Here is a 20,563-nt window from a genome sequence, read left to right on the forward strand (position 1 = left end):
CAACAGCGAGACTTCTGGAACCAAAGACTGTACGTGGGACATAAATGAAGGAAATGTCTGAAATGAGTTCGTCTTTTTTTTTTTTTTTAATTTTTTTGTCAACATTTATTTATTTTTGGGACAGAGAGAGACAGAGCATGAACGGGGGAGGGGCAGAGAGAGAGGGAGACACAGAATCGGAAACAAGCTCCAGGCTCTGAGCCATCAGCCCAGAGCCCGACGCGGGGCTCGAACTCCCGGACCGCGAGATCGTGACCTGGCTGAAGTCGGGCGCTTAACCGACTGCGCCACCCAGGCGCCCCTAGTTCGTCTTTTTAAAAAGAAAAACAGTGCCCAAGGAGCTGGGCTAGTGTTCCTTCAAGGGCGGTGAAGGCGGAGAGAGTCTGAACAAGGGCAAAGACTCAGGTGCACGGGGGAATCTCAATTTTTACACAGGAGTAACGAGAGACTGGTTCCTAGACTTTTGCGTGCTCATTCTACCTCAGTAGGCGAAGACCTCCCTGTGGCCACAGCGTGCAAGAGGCGCGGGATTAGCCGAAGGCTCGTGTTCCAGTAGCGCAGACACTCGTGCCCATCTTTCAACAGCAAAGATGGAGGCCTGATCCCTTGACAAGAAGCAACAACTTCAGAATGGCATGCAATCCCGAAAGCCTGGATCTGCCTAGCCTGAAAAGAACCTGTAATTTGCCTTCAGATTGTTCTTACTTGTCATGAACACCGAAAACTGGGCAGACACAACCTTCCCGTCCTCTACCGCCCACGACCACCACCAAGTTCCGCTCCTTTATCCCAGATAAAGTCAGTGTCTGGAAAGGTAAGAGTGAGCTGGGAGGTCCCATTCAACATGATCGGAGTTGAACTCAAAGGTTATCTGGGAGACTTTCGGGAGAAAGTACACACTTGGGTCCAACTTACATACCCTTGAGATTTCAAAGAATCCTAGAGTTCAAAGGAATTTCAGGAAGTCCTCCAGCCAACTCCTTTGCTCTCCAGACAATGCCATCCCGATCGTTAAAAAAAAAAATTTTTAACGTTTATGTATTTTGAGAGAGAGAGAGACAGAGTGTGAGTAAAGGAGGGGCAGAGAGAGAGGGAGACAGAATCCGAAGCAGGCTCCAGGCTCTGAGCCATCAGCACAGAGCCTGATGCAAGGCTTGAACCCACGAGCGAGATCGGGACTGGAACCGAAGTCGGACGTTCAACCGACTGAGCCACCCAGGTGCCCCATCCATCCCAATGATTATTAGCTCTTAGCCTCCATCTTGCAAAGATGCATAATTTTCTTCTTGGCTTATTCTATGTGGTATGTGCGTGTATCTCACACGCATGTGCATGCACACGTCGTAGTCTGTTTTCTCCTGTTCCCGGTAGCTGTTTTTGTTTCCTACTGATTTGCTTTGTTCTTAATATGAAAGGTTAGGTTCATCTTTTTAAGTAGGACTGTATTGGAGAGGAATCCCTGATACTTTGAATGGCTGCCATATCCACTATCCACAGCACTTCTTCTGAAGCATGTGGTCTCGACTGGTTCATGACACCCAGGTTTTTGTTCAGTATCATGGAACCCTACCACCCTGGAAACACCAGATTTGGTCAAGATTGGTGCTTGATCCAACGGCATCCATCTGTAGCCTACCCGGTGGTCAATGACGTGGTCAGACACAAGGGTTCCGAATGGCAGCTGGCCAGACTAATCGAGAGCATCGGCTTGCTACAGCAGGTAAAGCAGCAGCAAAGGCAGTGTCATCAAGTCACCCACTAGGGTGACGGTTATTCTGGTTTGCCCAGGGCTGTCCCAGGTTTATTGCTGAAAGTCGTGTGTCCCAGAAAACTGCTCAGCCCTGGGCAAACTGGAACAGCTCCGAATGCGAGAAGCAGGAGCAGTGATTCCTGCTGCTGAACAGAAGGTCAAAATGACCATGGTGTCAGAGTTCCTGCTCTTCCTGGAAACTCTGTAGCGAATGGGTATCTTGAATGACTTTGGGCTTCTAGACAGGTCTTGCCGGGCAGCTGCTGGGTAGACTGTTTCCTGTCTACCTTACTTCCATTCCAATGCAACTTGGAATAAACCCTCATTCACGGAAGTGATGTAAGTGGATCTCTGTTCCTTGAAACCTGAAGGAATCTAACCAGGACGAGGAGTCTGTGTGCATGTCAAGGAAGGAAGGCAAAGCCCACAGACAAGCCTCACATTTCAACAGCATGAAATTTCCTCAAGAGGGTCCCCCTCCCTCATTCTGTGGTGAATCTGAGATGCCAAGAAGGTCCCCGTTGTTCCCCTTAGAAGACACCAAAGTCACTAAACGGTCACAGAAACCCATCACCTACAACATAGAGAAGGTGGATATGTACAGCTTTAATTCTTTCTACAAAAACGAGCCATCCATTTTTTGGGGAAGCAGGACGTGCAGACATCGTTGGCTCTGCTTTCAGCCATGCGCACGGTGGTGACAGAATATTTGACTCATGTTTCACGGGGCTCAACCTGCCGTCAGGAGTGTCATCGGCATTCTGGGGGACGAGGATCCTCAATAAACACACCAGCTCTGGCAGCCAGACTGTCTGTAAGGAAGCACCATGTTCTGGCATGGGTCCCAACTGCCACCTGCGAGGTGGGGGGGGGGGGGGGGGGGGAGGGGGTCTTCATAGCGGGCGGTGCGTCTGCCTCAACGGAAGACAGGTGGGAACCAAGTATAACGGTATGTCAGTTATATGTCAAAAATACAGTTTAAAAAAGGTAGAAGGTAGCTGGGATGAACAAATCGTCTTTTTCACTCTTCCAGACATACACCTGCGTGTGATCCGAATGAAAGAAGCTGGACACGGAGGACGCCAGCCGTCCTGAGCCAGCTCCCCTGCAGGAGCCCCTCCGGTGTCCCTGACACTGGAGAGCCCTGAAGAACTTCAGCACTCACCTGCCTCGCTCTGGAACCCCAGGGGGCCAGATCCCAAATAAGGGAGAGGATGTACTATTCCAATGTTGCTCACAGAGCAACGCAAACACCGGCCGCTTTAGAAGGAACAGGAACGAAAATTAAAATCCCATTTGACCTAAGTGTAGTTAACTATTCACTCTGTATCCGGCTGGAAGATAATGGAGCAAACAAGAATGACTGCGTCCAAAGGCACAGCAGACGGGGGAGCCGGGGGGCAAGACAAAGGGTGCGGTAGAAAGCCCTGTGGTTCCCGGGGATTGGGGCGCGGAGCGGGGGGCGGAGTCTTAAGACCAGGGAATGTCTCCCACAAGAAGGAAGGACGAGGTCTGTGACGATGGTGTCTCGCCAGCTATATGCAGGTCACGTCCGGCTCACGCAGGTCCAGACACAGACAACTCCTCAGTGCACGAGTCTTTACTTTCTCCTCCAATGTCCTCTCCAATCTAGAACGTTCTTCATTCTCCAGAAGAGGAAGTCTTAATCAGATCCAGAGCTGTTGCCTCTTAGGAGATGGTCCCATCTTAGCCGGGTCCTTCCCGGGGATCCTGGCGGCACTAGCCAGCCCCGCCCGGCTTCCTGGCGGGACGTGTGGGCAAGGAAGAGCAGCCCTTAGCCGCCCCTCCTTTCCAGGCCTGTGGACCGAAACACAGCATCAGAGTTAGAGTCTGGCTTCTGCTCTTTCAGCAGTGAGCTTGACTTTCCTGTCTTTAGTCCACAATGTTCTAGCCGGTGAACAGAACCTCCAGTGCTAACCGCGCTATTTGAGCTAAGACAGAAAAAAAAGAAAGGCGTATTTATACCACTCGAGGAACTCCTACGCGGAATTATCACGGGGAACCCTCCACACAGACCTCACCGCGATACCCACAGCTGACTTAAAAAAACAAACCAAAACACACCGAATACAGCCAGCCCAGAGCAAGTAGGAAATTCTCTTTTTCAGCATTTCACTATGAAGTCTGTGAGACATGGTGCAAGAAGCATGGGGGTGTTAGGTCACCCACTTTACAGCTGGGAAAACTGAGGCGCAGAGGGTGCCGGTGTTCTCAGTACAGGATGACAAGGGCCTGGTCCCTATCCCAATGTTCACCTTAGCTGAGACTTCTGTCTATTCTCACAAATCCCTTGACAACTAATGAGGAAATGATCCAGGGCAGATGGGGCTCCTTAGAGGAAAAGGAGAGACACAGCTTAACACATTCTCTTTCCTAATGCTGACTGCAGATGAACGAAGACGGGTTTGGGCTCTGCATACCTCTGTCACTTCCCGCCACCCCCTGTGGCTCCCTTTTCGGAGAAATATAGCTAGTGCCACCAAATGCCCCCGGGGGACTTCCCCATTTTAAAATTGACGAGGCCCAGCAAGGCAAGCCAGGGGCCTACTCACAGGCACAGATAGCCCAGGCCTCCCTCACGACAGCAGCAATCACCGTCAACTCACATGGAACAACTTGGACAACTGCAAATCCATGCAAATCCGTACGGGGAACCCAAGTCCCAGACCGGGCCAGCTGAAGCACACGGGCAAACCGGCCCTCGCAGGCCTCAGGAGAGAGGGGACACGGATCAAGCTCGAGGGACGCACGCTGGGGATTCCGGGGGCCAACAGGCCCCCTTCCGCCCCTCTGAGGACCTACGGACGTCACAGCTTAGCCCCGTGCACCTCACGAAGGCGTGTTCTCCTTCTTGTGGGCTTTGGCTACACCCCAGGCAGTGATGTGTGCAGCTGCCGTGATCCCCAGAGACAAGGTGCTAACTGTCAGAGACGGGAGGAGGTCCCCGCGGGCTGGGAGGCACTGAGCAGAGAACTCAGAGGACGTTGCTCTGCAGGAGAACCGCAAAGGGCGAGTGTGCGTGTGAGAGCCACCTACCCGCAGAAAGCCAGCCAATGTGCCTACGCAGAGGCGCTCTGGCACTCCAGGAGGCTCTCTGATTGGCGGCCAAGAGGAAACCGTAAGTCTCACCCAGGTGTGGCCTGGGCTCTCCAGACACTCTTTCATTTGGACCCGAAAACACCCCCGAACGGCCCCAAGGTTGTGCTAACTTTTCTCTGGTCTCCTTCCCCCTCCCGGGCAGCGGCCCTCTGCACAGGCTCACGGAGGGCCAGGAGGAGCCTTTTCCCCAGGGAGACGCACACAGCTAGCAAATTAATTGGCAACAGCGGGTGAATCACACTGGGACTTCCTTCTTGTTGCCGGGCAACCTCATGCACTTGGCAGAGGGACATTAAACACAGAGGGGAATGTTGGGAGGCATTTGCAAAATAAAATAAAGAGTAAAACATACAACACCCCAGACTCATCCCAGCAGGCGGACCCAGCCAAGGCAGGCGGGGGGGGGGGGGGGGGGTGGCGGTTGGGATGAGGGGGGCGATGAGGGGATCACTGCAGGGAAGGAAAGTAAGGTTAGGGAAGAACCAGCCCCACAGAGAAGCACACCCCCGTCCTCCCTCCCCACATAACTCTGCTCCGGGTAGTAGCATTTGTATTTGGCCAAAGACACGCCTCCGTTAGCCTAGAGAAAGGCAACAAACAGGGGGCTCAGGGATTAGCAGGCAGCTAGAGATTTGAGAGATTACCCACAAACCAGACGGTTTTGCGAAGCTTGCTACGCGACAACTGTATCTCCTGTTTATGCTTCTTCAGTGTGCATCACGCCCAGGTGAAGTCGCACGGCCACGTCCAGGGCAGGATCCCCTTCCCCCAATCCTTTCTCCACGTGAATGTTTTCGTGCCCGTTGCCAAGGCCGCTGGGAGCTGATCAGACAAACCTCCGACACACCGTGTTGCCCTTCAGAACCAGTCTCTGGCCTTTTTGAAAACTCCCGGGACAGAAGTTAAATGTATGGAGAGTCTGTGTGGGGAACAGCTGATGGAGGAAAAACTGGGGCCAAGGAAGGAAGAATGGGAGGATGGGGGCAAGAGCAAGATAGCCCCTGTGGTTGGCGGAATATCAGCCCCCAAAGACACCTATGTCCCAATCTGGGCAACCTGTGAATGTTCCCCTCTGTGGCAGAAGAGATCTGACATACAGAGGTGATTCTGGAAGACCCGGGTAGGCCCCACGTGTCACCACAGGTGTCCTTATAAGAGGGAGGCAGGGGGAATGAGATATGAAAATGAAAGCAGGAGCCTGCAGTGATTCAGGAAGGACTCAGAACACAGAGGCCTTCAGAAGCTAGAAAAGGCTAGGAAATGGATTCTTCCCTAGCCCTTCCAGAACAAACCAGGCCTGTGGGTACTTTGAGGTTAGCCCGGTGAAGTGGGCCTCCAGAATGTACGAGAATACATTTGTGTTGTTTCAAGCCACTGCGCTGGTGGTAACTTTACAGCAGCCACAGGAAACTAATGTTGTCAATCGGGCCTACCATGCCTCTGTCTCCCGGTGGATCCAGAGAAGAGGGTATTGCGTTAGGGACACAGGTGACAACGGAATGCAGCTGGTCAGAAGGGATGGGGTCCCAAATTTGGCTCAGAATCGTCTACCAGACACCCTGCAGGCTCAGAAGGGAAAGGTCAGGTCTCTGAGAGCAACTGAGGCAAGAAGCAGTCCGGGATTGAAGCAGGCTCTCAAATTATACCGTTTGTGATTGTCACTCGGGCTGGTGGCTTAATCTCTGAAAGCCTCAGTTCTGTCAACTGAAAAACAGCTGTAGCCTTTCTCTAGATTTCTGTTATGTGGGAGAGAATGCTCTTCTGTCTTAGTAAGTCATTGCCAATTTAGAGTTTTCTAGTAACCACGATGGAGGCGATATTGTCACAGATCTAGAAAAACAGGATTCAGAGTCAGTCAAGAGTAGTGACTCTCCAAGTGTAACCTTGGACCGGCAGCTTCAGCAAGCACCTGGGTAACTTGTTACAAATGCAAATTCTCAGGCCCTGCCCCAGACTTACTGAATCAAAACCACAGGGGGCTGTTCTGTAGCTTGTAAGATGGTTAGCAGCACCCTTGGCCTCTACCCACTAGATGCCAACAGCACCCTCTTCCCCGTGTGGCCATCAAAACTGTCTTGGGCATGGTAAGAAAGGGAAGGGGGGGGGTCATCAAAATCTCTCCCAGTTGAGAAAGGCTGCCTCTCAGGGGTGGTTCATTCTTGACCTTGGCTGCACATTAGAATCACCTGGGATGCTTTTCAGTATTCCAGTGGCTGGACCTTGGCCCCAACCTGGAGAAATCAGAATCTACTAGGGCAGGATCAGGCGGTAGTTAAAGCTCTCTGGGTGATCCCAGTGTGCAACCAATGCCGAGAAGCACTGCACGTTGCAGAAGGCCAGTGGGCCCGGAGGAGACACCTCTCCGAGCTGGGGAAGGGGACACACCTGAATCCTGACTATGGGAAGCACACAAGAAGCTACAATAAGCACGGCTTGCTGTGGACCTGGGAACCGGCATCCTAGTCGCCAGATGGGGGTGACTAGATGGGGTGGAATAGAAATTCCTATTCCCTGTGTCACCTCATTTCCCATCAGAACTGGGTGGACACCTTTCAGTGTCTCCCATGAATAACCACACAAAGCCTCAGTTTCCTCCCCTAATAAACAGCACACAATGAACCAGCTCCCACGAGCTAGAAACATGAGCTCATTCAACAAAAAGAACTGTCTTAATAAAGACAGTGGGATGGCAGTGGGGCCTATTTAGAAACGGGGAGCATTAATTCTCCTTCCAATTGGGTAAACTCCCCAGGCACTGAAACCACAATCCTCCCACAAGGATGCCCCCGGAGCAAGGAGAGATTTCCCATCTATTTAACGGAACCCTGAAAATCAGCTTGGCCGGGGCTCCACACTGGGTTGGAGCAGAAAGGAAGGAAAGAATTAAATGAGAAACCAGCAATGAAGAAAGGGAGGGCCGAACAGGTTGATGCTCTGGCTCCTCGGAAAGAAAGATGAAGTCATGTGTAAATTGTCTGTCCTGCTGGGACTTTCTTTTTCCTCCATTATTTCACTCCCTGCCTACCCTGCTGAAATGCTGAGCCAAGCTCTTCCTTGTTTCCCTTGGCCCAAACCATTAAGTCCAGGATGTCACTAGGGGAAGTGGGGGGAGGGGGGAAAAAAAAGGAGGAAGAAGAGGAAGAGGAGGAGGTGAAGAGCAGAGGAGACAGAGAGAGAGAGAGAGAGAGAGAGAGGGAGGGGGTGGGGCAAAAGAGGAGTGCAGGGCAAGAGAGCAGCTCACAGGGCTCTGACCTTAGGCATCCCTTCACGGAGGCACCAGGATGAGTGGGCCTTTCTGTCCCCTGCCTACGTCAGCCCCCCAGTGGCTAGCCTAGATGGAAAGATGAAGAGGTCCCAGAAAAAGCCCCCCTCCCCACCTAGCGAGGCTCTCAGAAGCTAAGGTTCAACAGGATGGAGGCTACCAGCACGTTCCCATTCTTTCCCAGAGGACCTGATTTCTGTCCTGACCACATAATGCAGCTGATCGGAACAAAGTAGAAGAAATCCAGCCGCTCTCTACCAGTGGTGCCGAAGAGGCGAAGGACTCCAGTCCCTTTTCTGCTGCGAGGGCCTCTTAACAAGTTCCTGTGCCAGCAATTAGCCCAAAGCATATAGGACTTTGCTGCTGACACCGGCCATTCCCAGGGCTCCCCCATTCCTTTCCCTACACTACTGGCCTTCTCCAGAGTCAAAATGTGTCTCCCGCTTGATGAAACTCCTGGTTCCCTCCAGCCTGTAAACCTCGTGTGCAAATGTCCTGACTCTTGCAAATGTGTTAAAAAATAAACTTTAAAAAGCTTCCAGATGTTCTGTTTGTATGGGGGTGTTTCTCTGCTCCTGTCTCCGGAGGCCAGTGCACGACGCCCAGGGGCACCACCGCCTGGGGATAGTGGGGGGAAACGCCCCTCCCCCAGGGCCACACTCGACCAATTCATGCACCAACCCTCCCCCTGCAGAGATGCGACCGTGCGCTTCCTCTTTGTTCTTCCACCCTCATGGGTGAGACATATACCCCTGAGGTTTGCTCCCTGTAGTGCAGAGACCTCCAAAAGATTCCAAAAGAGCGAGCCTGAGATCCCAAATAACATGCCTTCGGGCTCTGTCTCCTCAGAGCACCCTCAAAATCCTTACACCAACTGCCTCCGAGGCAGACTCAAGTACAAAATGACACAGAGCGTCCCTTACACATGTAAGATGTGAAATCCCCACCTGCAGGGACATCCGAGGAGCTGGACCAGCTGGAATAAGGGGACGGTGCTCACGGCTGGCCAAGGCCCCTTGGCGCTGGTGGCCTCTGATCTATACAAAGGTAATTGCCAACGGGCAGCCTTGTGCACACACAGCCCCACACGCACTCTTCCCAGCACACACACCTGAGGGCTCGGGATTCTTTGCACAAGGTGACGCCTGCTCCCTTTGATGTTCGCCGGACGTGTTCCCATTGGGTGAAAACCAGACCTCAATAAAACTGGGCATTATCGAGAGACTGGTGGTTTGTGATTGCACCAGCCTGTTATCTCGGCTGCCCTGGGTGGGGCTGCTTTGCGGTTCTCCGTGGAAAAGCATTAACTTCTAGGTGGATCAAAGACCCTTCTGAACCAGCCGACTTGGATCCCTTGTGTATCCGAGGGAGACTGTTCCTGAAGATGGACTTTAAAGATAATACGGACCCCAGTCCCACACTCCCTCTGCCCTCTCCTTATCATGCAGCACGTCCCTCAGGGGCCACCCAGTGGCCAATCACAAGGCCCTTCTCTTCTCTTTCTTCAGATGGCCCATTAACAGTAGCTAATAGGGGACTGGGCCAGAGAGGGTCCGGCTTTGCTGCAATCATGAGGACCAAGGGGACAGAGGGACACCTATGTGGAGATCTTGCAGGAGCTCCTCTGTCCTCTGTGAATCATGCCAGGGATGGGGTTCCACAGGAGGGCACGTGCTACCCTCTCTCCTCAGGAGGGATAAATGGATAGGTCCCCTCGCTTGGTCCCTAAAGTCTCTTATTGGACTCTACTGTCTACCCAAATGTTTGAGGGCCCATAGCCAGCCTGCAGTGAGGACACTGTGGGACCTGTGGCTTGTCTGGATCTAGAACACCAAGGACCGTCAACCACATGGGAGAGAAAAGAGCCCGTGCACTCAAGGACCCATGCTGGCGGGCTTCGAGGGCCCTGAATGTTCCTCAGCACCTCACAGGTCGGTCACCGGTCAGCTGGAGGCATCCGTCAGCAACCACGTTTTCCTTCTCCGTGCTCAGAGGACACTTAGTGTCTGACCCTGAAGAGGCACACGAATGAGTGAATGAACGTATGAATGACCGAACAAGTGAATCACCAGAAACAGAGGCTAGTTACCCGACAAGTGCGGGAGGGACGTGAGGCATGGACAGTCACTCCTACCAACAGGAAAAGACGTCAGGCAGCACATGTCACTGAGGACACCTCAGCTTGTTGAAATGGAGTCAAGGCGAGGTTCGAGTCCCGGATCTTGGGCCAGTTACCTCAGTTCTCTCTAACCCAGGTATTAAACGGGAATAAGAGAAGGATCCATGTTGTGAGGACGGAGTGAAAGACTAACGGCTCAACAAGTGAATCTGTCCCTGTAATTGTATCTATCTCGATCTCTACTAAAAAATTCAGAAGGAGGGACTGTAAGTCACTGCCTCGATTATCTTCCCGGTGTAGACCAGACCTAAGAGGTGTATAAAAACTCCAGACCCACCCTTGGTACTCTTTTTGTTAAACCAATAAAGCTGTCTGTAGCATTTAGATTAACCGTTACCTCGACGCCTTCCATGCTCCCTCCAGCACCCCTAAAGCGTGTGGCAACATGTGCCCCCGTACAGGGAGCAGGTGACAAGGGCCCCTCCTCCTGGAGCCGTCCCCCCACCCCCCCCCCCGCCCCAAGAAGAGGATGGCCCAGCCACTGACAGGACAGGACAGGACAGGACAGGGCTGCGACCTGGATTCCAACCCAGTTGACGTAAATCAGGCCTCTAGGTTTGACGCTGTTTAACCTGGAAGCACATGGACAGAAGGAAGGATGGACAGATGGACGTCCTATGCCCACCTCCAGCTCCTGGGTCCTGCCCTTGCTTCTCTCCTCCTCCTAATTTGGAGTCCCTGACTCCTCCTCAAACCCTTGGCCGTGTGTTCTACCCCCCCACCCCCCCCCCCCCCCATTAGAGACACTACAGCCCAAAGAGCCAGCTTAGGCCAACCCAACAGAAAGGGGCCTCTGGGGACTCTGAATGGTCTGCCCGGCCCAGCCCCAGCCCCGCCTGCACGGCATGTGGCACGGATGCCAAGGTGACAGGGTGGTGGGGGGTGGGGGAGCAGGGCCTCGGCACCCTCCCGTCACTGCGGGGCCAGGCTGTTAACCAAGGCTGCAGCTGGGCTCTCAGAGGCCGGGGGAGGTCAGGCAGCAAGTTCACAGGACAGGCCACCCACACGGCACATCAGGACCGCTGGACTGTCCCCGGGGCCAGCGCGGCTCTGGCCCTTGGCCCTGACTCGGAACACTCCACCATATGGCCTCCCTCAGGGAGGATGAGAGGGAGGAAAAGAATAAACGGGGGATGGGCAAGAAGGAGCCACACCTCCCCCTGGGCGCCAGGGACCCTTCCCGGGCTTGGGGGAGGGGAGGCTGGAACTGTCCCCAGCAGCAGGTCCCAGAAAAGCAAGCGAGTGTCACAAAATGAACTCTGACAGCAGCAACGATGCCCGCGATGAGATGGGGTCTTCCTCTCTGTGCTCTGCAGCCCCCAGACGGGTTCCCAGGGTTGGATCTGAACCTCAAACACCCTGGACCTTGGGCTACTTCACACTTTGCCTATTAAAGACCCAAACTGGATTTTCATGTTTACAGAGACAACTTTGAACAAAAGCGTAGGCAGTGGAACAAAACAGGAAGAGATCTCTCTCTCTCTCTCTCTCTCTCTCTCTCTCTCTCTCTCTCTCTCGTTCTCCCTCCCTTCTAAAACTCTAAAAGTATGGGGTGGGGGGAGGGGGACAGGAGGGGGAGGCAAACAAAATTTTGGCCGCTTTGGTACCTCTGGGCACCCTGGGGCCCGCCTGTGCTCTGTTGAAAGCTCTTCTCCCTTTCTTGGGTCCTGCAGACACCGGTCGGTGGGTCACCGGTTGGGCAGGGATGGGGGGAGAGGGGAACTGGGTGAGGCTCTGGGAAAAGGGAAGAAAGAGGTGAAGAACAGATTCTCTGGCAGAGCTGCGGAGGAAAGAGCCTGAATGCCTCATCTGGGCGGAAGGCAACCTTCCCAAGGTTCCTCGGCATGCTGGGACTTGCTGGAGACCAGAGCCCCGGCTGGCAGAATGAGGGTGGACAGCGGAACCAGAATTCAAAGGGGCAGCCGGAGGAGGGGGGCCCCACGGGGGAAGAGGGGGAGGTTTCAGTGAATCATATAAATTAGAGACAGAAAGGATGTCAGGCCACCTTCACTTCCTTCCTCTCCTAATGGGAATTATCTCATTAGCCCCGAGCTTCCCAGAGGCTGACTCTAAATGATTCCTGTAATGGGGATTTCAGTCCACAGCCTCCCTATCGGATTGGACTCCGAGGAGGGCTAAGAAGGGCTCTTAAAGGGACAGCAGCAAACCACGCCAGTCAATCTACTCGACACGGAGTGCCTTCTCCAAACACTTCACGCAGCATCAGTATGACTCTTGTGCCCTGTATTCCCACTTACAGGAATTTACTATGAGGAAGCAGTCATGGACACAGGGATAGGCTCTATAACAACATCCTCTTCCCCCAGAAGAATGAGAGTCACGTTCTAATCCCTGGAACCCACAAATGTTACCTTCTACGGCAAAAGGGACTTGGCAGGTGGGATTACGTCAAGGGTCTTGAAATGGAGAGATGATCCTGGATTATCCAGATGGGCCCTAAATGCCTTCACAAAGGTCCTTATCAGAGGGAGGCAGATGGAGATCTGACTACAGAGAGGAGAATGGACGTTGACCATAGAGGTAGAGATTGGTGTGATGTGGCCACAAGCCAAGGAATGTGCCAGCCTCTTGCAGCCAGAAGCTGCAAGAGACCAGGAAGGACTCTTCCTTGGAGCCACCAGAAGGAAGAGACCCTGTCCACAACCTGCTTTGAGCCCCGTGAGACTCATAAGATTTCAGACTTCTGGCCGCCAAAACATAAGACAATACATTCGTGTTTTAAACCACCAAGTTCCTTCCTGGTGATTTGTTACAGCAGCCCCCGGAAAGTAGAATGGACATGAATCAAGTTCTTACCAGGATGTTCTTCAGAGCCTTTTGGCACAAAAGAAAACACCGCTGGAAACATCAAAGAAGGGTTCCAAAATAGCTATGCCACAGTCCTATGGCATACTATATGACCATAAAAACACCGTGATGCTATTCCTTAAAAAGGGAGCATTGATATAATCGAGTATGGATCCTGAATATTTTCCTTGCCTTTTATAAAATTTTCTTTTTTTAAACCTTTTTAAAAGTTTATTTATTTATTTTGAGAGAGTGAGAGACAGAGAGAGCAGGGGAGGGGCAGAGAGAGAGGGAGAGAGAGAGAATCCCAAGCAAGCTCCGTGCCATCAGCACAGAGCCCGACGCGGGGTCGATCTCATGAACCACGAGATCACGACCTGAGCCGAAACCAAGAGTCGTATGCTTAACTGACTGAGCCACTCGGGCGCCCCCTTTTGTAACATTTTCTAATGGTAAGCATCTTATAAGTACCTCTGGCATCATGTAAGTCACAATTTGGCAGAGAGAGTCAGAATCCAAGGTCGGTACCTTTCTGGGCTCTGAAGACCGTCTCCCGGCAGAATGGCTCTGCTCCACACACACCTCAGCCTGGCATCACGGCCCTCCAGCTACGGACCCACGAGCCTGCAGACCCTCCTGACAGGTAGCCTGGTCCCCTGCACTCCTCACCTCAAGCCTGTTCCCCTAACCCATCACAGAGCGTGTTTATGTCTGCCTCACGTGCCATGCAGGGGGTGCCGTAACAAATGATCACGATCTGGTGGCATGAAACGACAGACACTTCTCTTCTCATAGCTGAGGAGGATAGAAGTCCGAAATTAAGGTGTCGGCAAGGCTGGTTCCTTCCAGAGGCCGAGAGGCGGAACCCGTTCCAGGCGGGTCTCCCAGCTGCTGCTGGCTGTCGGCCGTCGGCGACCTGTGGATGCTTCACTCCAGTCTCTGTTTCCGTCTTGAGATCCCCTTCTTCTCGGCGTCTCTCTGTTCCCTCTCTCTCCTCTGAGGACTTGTCACTGGGTCCTTAACTAATCACATCTGCAGAGATGCAGAGACCCTATTTACAAACACAGTCACAATGTGAGGTTGTGGGTGGCCGTGGCTTCTGCAGGACGCTCGTGGATGCGCTGTAGACAGCCTTTTCTTTGGGTCTCGGCAACTCCGCGAGGCCTTCTTGGAGTCCTCCAGGTCCCAGACGTCAATCCCGCCTGGAAGGACCCAGAGGCAGACAGAGTCTCCTTAAATGAACGAACTTCCTGGCAGCTGGAGTTGCCGATGGCGGGCAGGGCAGCCTCGAGAGAGAGGTTCTGCACCACGCCAGCGTTCCCAGCAGAGAACACCCGCCTGGAAAGACTCAGAGGAGATCCTGGTCTGCAGAGGAGATCGATTTGGGTGGCCAGGGAGAGTACGGCTTTACAAGAGCCAAGGAGTTGTACCCAATCCACTTAGCACAGTGCTGGGCAAGGAAAAGGCACTCGATAGATGTTTACTGCCTCACCAGACAGGCCCCCTTGAATCTCAACACTCCTCCTTTCAATGAAAGTGTGGGACATTCTGGAGCAAATTAAACTAAGAATTAGACGATCTGTATATTCAACGACTATCTGTCGAGCACCTCCTTGATGAACCACCCTATGAGATACCGATCGGACACTCCCGTGTGCCTGTCTCTTCCCTCATGGCAAGCCAGTGACATACCAGGGCAAATCACGTGGCCAGAGACACCTCAATCTGAACCTCAGTGATTATGTGGACTGAGAAAGAGACTTGGGACAACCAGAGTCGGTATAGGGGCAGGTGGTGGGTTCCTGGGGAAAGCCTAAGAGATAAGGTCCTGGGATCTGTATTTGCTCCTCCTTGGCCCACTGAGGAAGGGAGAGAAGGCAGAGAAGCATTTTCTGCAGCAGCAGCCCAGACTAAAAACACCTACCGGTGTGATTTATCAGCTGTGGGAGGCCCAAAAAGCTCTTAAGCCGCAGGTGGGTGCCCGTAAAGCCACTCTCCCAGGGGAGCCCAGACCTCAGGCCCTGCTTGACTGCTAATCACCATAAGAACCACAGTGCCTCGGCCCCGATCTGGGTGGCCCTTAACCACTCCCAAAGCCTGTCACGTGCTCGGTGATCTCAGCTGGCCTCACACAAACCCTGTCAAGTAAGCAGGACAGGTGTTGTTATTATTCCCACTTTACAGATGGGGAAACCGCCTGAGCGCTTCGAGGACTTGCTCAGGGCCACCCAGGGAGTACATGTCCCGGTCACCAGCCCAGTGCTCCTTCTGCAGCCTAGGCTCGCAAATGGCATCCCCACCACCTATGTTCTGCCCACGAGTACTTTGGGGTTTTACACAGGAGACCACAAAGATCAGATGATGGCACCTCCTTCTCTCGGTGCTGGGCTTCTTTTCTGGACCCTGGGGAGCGTGACTCCCTAAAACTCCCACCTCTTCCTGTTCAATCAACTTTCCTCCTCCTGCTTCACAGCAGGAGGTGGACCGGCAGAGGCAGGCATGACTCCTGTCCAGGCCGGGCCACCCTTGCGAGAGCGGCGAAGCACGCCTTTTGGGATCTGGGAGGAGAAGCAGCCCGTGTGTACCTCTCCGGGCACGGGGAAAGACCGAGGGCACGCAGAGCTGACCCGAGTGCCGGGCTCAGCTCTCGAGCTACAGCCTTGCCAACCTGCTCTGTAGAGGTCGTCAGAGCCGGGCCCTCGAGTTCACCAAGCTGTCTCAAGCGGCCCCAGGAAGTGGCTGGGTGACTTCAGAGAAGAGCAGAGCAAGAACAACACTACCCTCTTCTGGGGCCACAGGTCAGTAGGGCAGGAGTTAATGATCCTCTGGTCGGCCCTCCGTGGGAGGAGGCAGGGTTCCTTTCCCAGGGCCGCTGGAAAGACCAGCCCATACCGCCCCAAGGCATTCACGGCAGAGCTGATCGAGGTCCCAGAACCAGAACCCTTTGGGCAGCACCTGTAGGGCGGGGAGGGCAGGGCAGGGCAGGGCCAGCCCTATCCGCAGCCCACTCCTTCTGGAATTCCCGGGTTCAGGCTGGCTCCGTGGACTTAACCTTCCAGCCAAGGTTGCCCCTTACCAAACCACTGCTTTGTCCCCTTCCTCATCCCGTGTGGGACTTTGTGTCCTCCTCAAGGCCCCTTGGGAGACCCTGTGCAACAAAGAGCTCCATGGGCTCTTCTGCCTTTGGGTTCAAGCTGGAGGGGAGCCGTAAGAAGGGAGTGGAAGGTGTGCAGGCTGTGAAAAAGCCCAGCCACCTCCAGCAATCTAGGCCAGCGTCCGGTTCCCATGACACTCTTACTGGCAGCGTTAATAACTAACCACGTCCCAGACAGGTGCTGGCGGCCTGGCCTTAGGAGTTCTTGCTCAGGGTTGACAGTGAGTCACTTCCCTTTTATAGTTTGCTAGCAGACTGAGTCACCCGGAGGCCGACCCTTTCACACAAGTTCTCACACCTGGGCCAAGTGGCATCCGTGCCTATACCTTCGACCACCTTTTCTCCGCATCAGCTGGGCCCTGTGAAGTGGACCCTCAAGGTCTAGGCCAAACAGTGTCCCCGTGCCCCAGCCTCTGCCCCTCCCCATCCCTCCCCACTCCCTCAGGAGGGACAGTAACCCCGGACCCAAGGAGACTGGAGAGATGTCTGAGAGAGGGGTACTTGACAGGTGGTCACCCAGGCCTGACAGTGGGTCAGGTGTCTGTCACCTTTGACCTTTACCCTAAAGAGCGCTCTCCTACCTGCCCACCCCTCCATTTGCACATAAGCATGACCAGAAGTGGAAAGTTCTAGATGATGAGCCAAAGGACAAAACTGTGAGGCCATAAGTTAGCTCCATCACCCTCAGGAAGGACAGAGGCTATGGGTGGTAAACTGAGTCCCATGACTGTCAACGTACTCTCTATGCCCTGCGTCAGGTGGGAGGCAGGACTGGCCTGGCAGGGCCACCTTTCTGTGTTTTCTGGAGATACACCAAATCAACCTCACCTGGGGGAAGGTGGACCCCTCTTCAGGTGCCCCTTCCTTCCCCACCCTTGCATGGTATTTCCTATCATTTTTTTTAATTAAAAAGAGAAAGAGGGGAAAAAATGAAAATTATGAAAATGAAAAAAACAGGAGGCAAAACAAACAAACAAACAAACAAACAAACAAACAAACAAACCAAACACCTCACTGAAATAGTCTGGGGATTTACTTTTTTTTTTTTTAATCCTCAGAAAGTCCCTCCCGCTACCTGGTTTCTAAAACAGACGATAAACACAGATGACATCAGATTGGACAGCACTGGGCGCCTCACCGCCAGGGGCTCCCGGCAGGTGTGAGACTGACAGGTTGAGAAAAGATGACACTCTTTCTATCATTAGAAGATGAAAACCAAGGGGGGAAGATGAGAGGAGAGGCTGAGTGCCGGGTGTGGTGGGAAATCTGACACCCCGCCAGCCGCTGGCCTTTTGGGTGAACTCCGCTCGTCTAGATGGGGCGACAGGGTGCTCCCTTGGGGCGGGCGGGCGTGTGTCCCCCACCTCTCATGTGTCGGAGTGCAACTCACTCCGGGGCTCAGAGAGCGAGGCTGCCGTGCTCTTTGCAGCCCGGAGCCCCCCGGACTCTCCAGACTGAATTCTGAAATCGGCTTTGGCAGCTGTGGCTCAACCCCGTGCGGCGTGAGGGGCTCTGTCTGCCACACACGTCTCGCACATACTGTCCGAGGACGTGGCCGGCCAAGCTGCGTCCACAGCACGGAGGGTGCAGAGGCCAGGAGAGAGAGGCTCCACCCCGCCGTGGCTGGCTCAGGGACACCAAGTGAGTCATCAGGCCTGAGCAGTGACCATGATGTCCCAGGGTGAAAAGTGGGAGGCCCGGGGACGGAGCCCACTGCACAGACGCGAGCCACGGTGACTCACATTTGGACCCCGAGGGGAAGTTCCATCCGCGAGTCCTCTGGACGGCTCCCGTCCCCCGGCTGAGGTCATCCCCACTGGCGCTCAGAACTGGGGCTTGTTTCGTTCTTTCTCCCAGAGCCCCGGCTTTTCACTCTCAATTACGGTTACCGCAGAAGTTCGCGTCCTAGCCACCTCTCTGTCCCCACCACACACGCGTGATGGTTGGACCCGAGGAAAGAGCAGGTCCTCCCTGGGTGTCAGGTTTTCAGGTCCCCACGGGAGCATTCTAAGAGACACGCTGTTTGAGGGGTGAGCTCTGGGGCACAACGAGCCTGCCCCAGCCGGGCGGTCACTCTGACCGCAGGACAGGAAAGACACACGGGGAGTGAGGACAGCCCCGTCACCGTCAGGCTCCCTCTGACGGCAGGAGGAAGAGGTGAGGAAGACACAGGTGGCTGCAGGGCACCAGGCAGAGCCCCCTGAAGGGCGGCAGGGAGACCACAGGGATGGCCGGGATCAGCCTCTCGGGTGTCCCCTGAGGGCAGCCTGCTCCCTCTCCTGTCCTTCCACTACTGGACGGGAAAAACGGGGGCATCTGGCCTCTCTCTTCCCAGAATTCTTCCCCCATTCCCTCTGTTTCCTCTTTCCCTTTGAGCCGAGCCCGCAGCCTACCGGTCTGATGCCCGATGGCTTTGAAGGCAGGGAGGAGAGGAGACTGACCCTCACAGGGAGCCACCACCCCAGGGCAAGAGGCTAGCCTAAACGGGGCAATCACAGCTCCTGAGAAATGGCCTCGGAGCTTCTCAACTCATCCCCACCTTAAATGTCATCCTGTTGTCACACGTATGTGATTGGGCGGGACAGGGATAGGCACCCCTATAGCCCGACCGATCGTGCCGTCACCCCTCAGCTGCTCTGCCCCTCTCCATTTCCACACATGTGGCTTCCAGTTTCCTCAGTGGGAAAGGCTGATGCCCCCCAGGCTCTCGCTGGCCAGGGCCTCCTTCAAACCCCACCGGTGCCCCTGTCCTCAAAGACACCAGGTGGGCGGGGGCCTCGGTCTCAACGTCCCTCTTCCCTCTGTAGAAGCTCTTCCCAAAGTGTTCACGCGGCCAGCTCCTTCGAGCCTGTGCTCAGAGGTCCCCTCCTCAGTGAGGAGCCCTGCCTTATTCAACACTGCAACCCGCCCTCCCCTCCCCTGCCCGCACACTCGGCCTGCCTTTCCTGCCTACATCTCTGTTGTTTTGCACAGCCCAGCACCTTCCCAGGTACTAGGTGATTAACATATTTACTATTTTGCTGTTTAGCATCCACCCTCCCCACACTCTCGGCCAGTTCTGTGGCAGCAGGATGGCGTCCTCTGCCTCGAGCGCCCCGGCACGGCCCGGGCACCCAGTAACGCTCCGTTAGATGAATGCACGAGCGAATGAAGGAAAGAATGAGGAACTCGCTGCCGTTCCCAAGGGCATGGAGGGCTGTGTATCTCAGGGAACGAACTGCTATTCAGGCTGAGGTCACCTGGGGAGGGAGGGGAGAGGGCGGGCTAAGGCAGAGGGAGCTGTTTCCACAAAGGCAGTGCCCACAGTTGGCCTGGAAATCCCCTCGGAGTCACTCATTAACACCCCGCCCCCCACTCACGCTCCCCTGCCAGTCACCCGAACTGTAGACGGCGGCCACACTGACTTCCCCGACTGACTCCTTCTCAGGCCCATCCTCCCACCCTTCGTCCCCACTGCCATCTGAGCACCCAGTGTGTTGGGTCATGTATTAAGACATGCAGAAGACATGCAGGGAGGGAGGGGTGAGATGGAAGAAAACACCCACACCCAACAGGAAATAAGCTCCCACTCCGTCTCCCCCTCCCCCAGCTGTGAAGGCACCAGTGGGGGAGGGAGGCAGAGGTGAGATGAGGTTCCAGTGCCCTGGGCCCCCATGGTTACGGGGTTTTGAGGAGGTGAGCACATAGATGGCAACATGGCGGGCGGGGCAGGGGGGTGCGCTGGGGGGTGGCGTGGAAACATTCCAGTCTTGGAGGTAGGATCCGAAGCACATAAGTTTGGCTAAAAGGATCCGGATTTGAGTGGGGAGTCGTAGCAATAAGATTAAGTATCCAGTGAGGTCTGGTTGCTCAGATAACAAATAGAGAAGCATGACAGGGTTGCTTTTCTGTTTTGTTTTATCTTTTTTTTTTTTTTTTTTCCAATCAGAAAGTAGCCATGATGAATACTGGGTTTAAGAAAGCAGGTTAGAGAAAGCACAGGTAGGATTATGTGCGGAAAGAAAGACTGGAAATCTAAAGGTTGGCGCCCCCAGTGAGTATCCCGGTGTGTGCAACCAAAGTCAAGATCAGCAGGGTGGCCGGGAGAAGGGAGGGGAAGGATCAACTCCGAAAATCACTGGGGAGCAATGGTCAGGATTCAGGGTTCTAGGGGATGGGGGAGTTAACGCGGTTGGATATCTTCCTTCTACATGATCCATGAGGAATAAGATAAATAAGGAAGGGAACAGACAGGGCATCTATTATGATCTGGACTTTCATTTGTATTTTTGTACTGTCTCATTTAGTTCG

General features: G+C 54.1%; 1 long non-coding RNA gene across 4 annotated transcripts in view; it reads right to left on the bottom strand.

The window, feature by feature from the left end:
* The window catches only part of LOC147574511 (uncharacterized), a 332,668-nt gene that overhangs the window by 173,267 nt on the left and 138,838 nt on the right, over window positions 1-20,563 (bottom strand). The gene's annotated exons all lie outside the window — the stretch shown is intronic.

This window comes from Puma concolor, chromosome E1 (assembly GCF_028749965.1).
Source record: "Puma concolor isolate L17-30 chromosome E1, mPumCon1.1.hap2, whole genome shotgun sequence".
Taxonomy (NCBI): domain Eukaryota; kingdom Metazoa; phylum Chordata; class Mammalia; order Carnivora; family Felidae; genus Puma; species Puma concolor.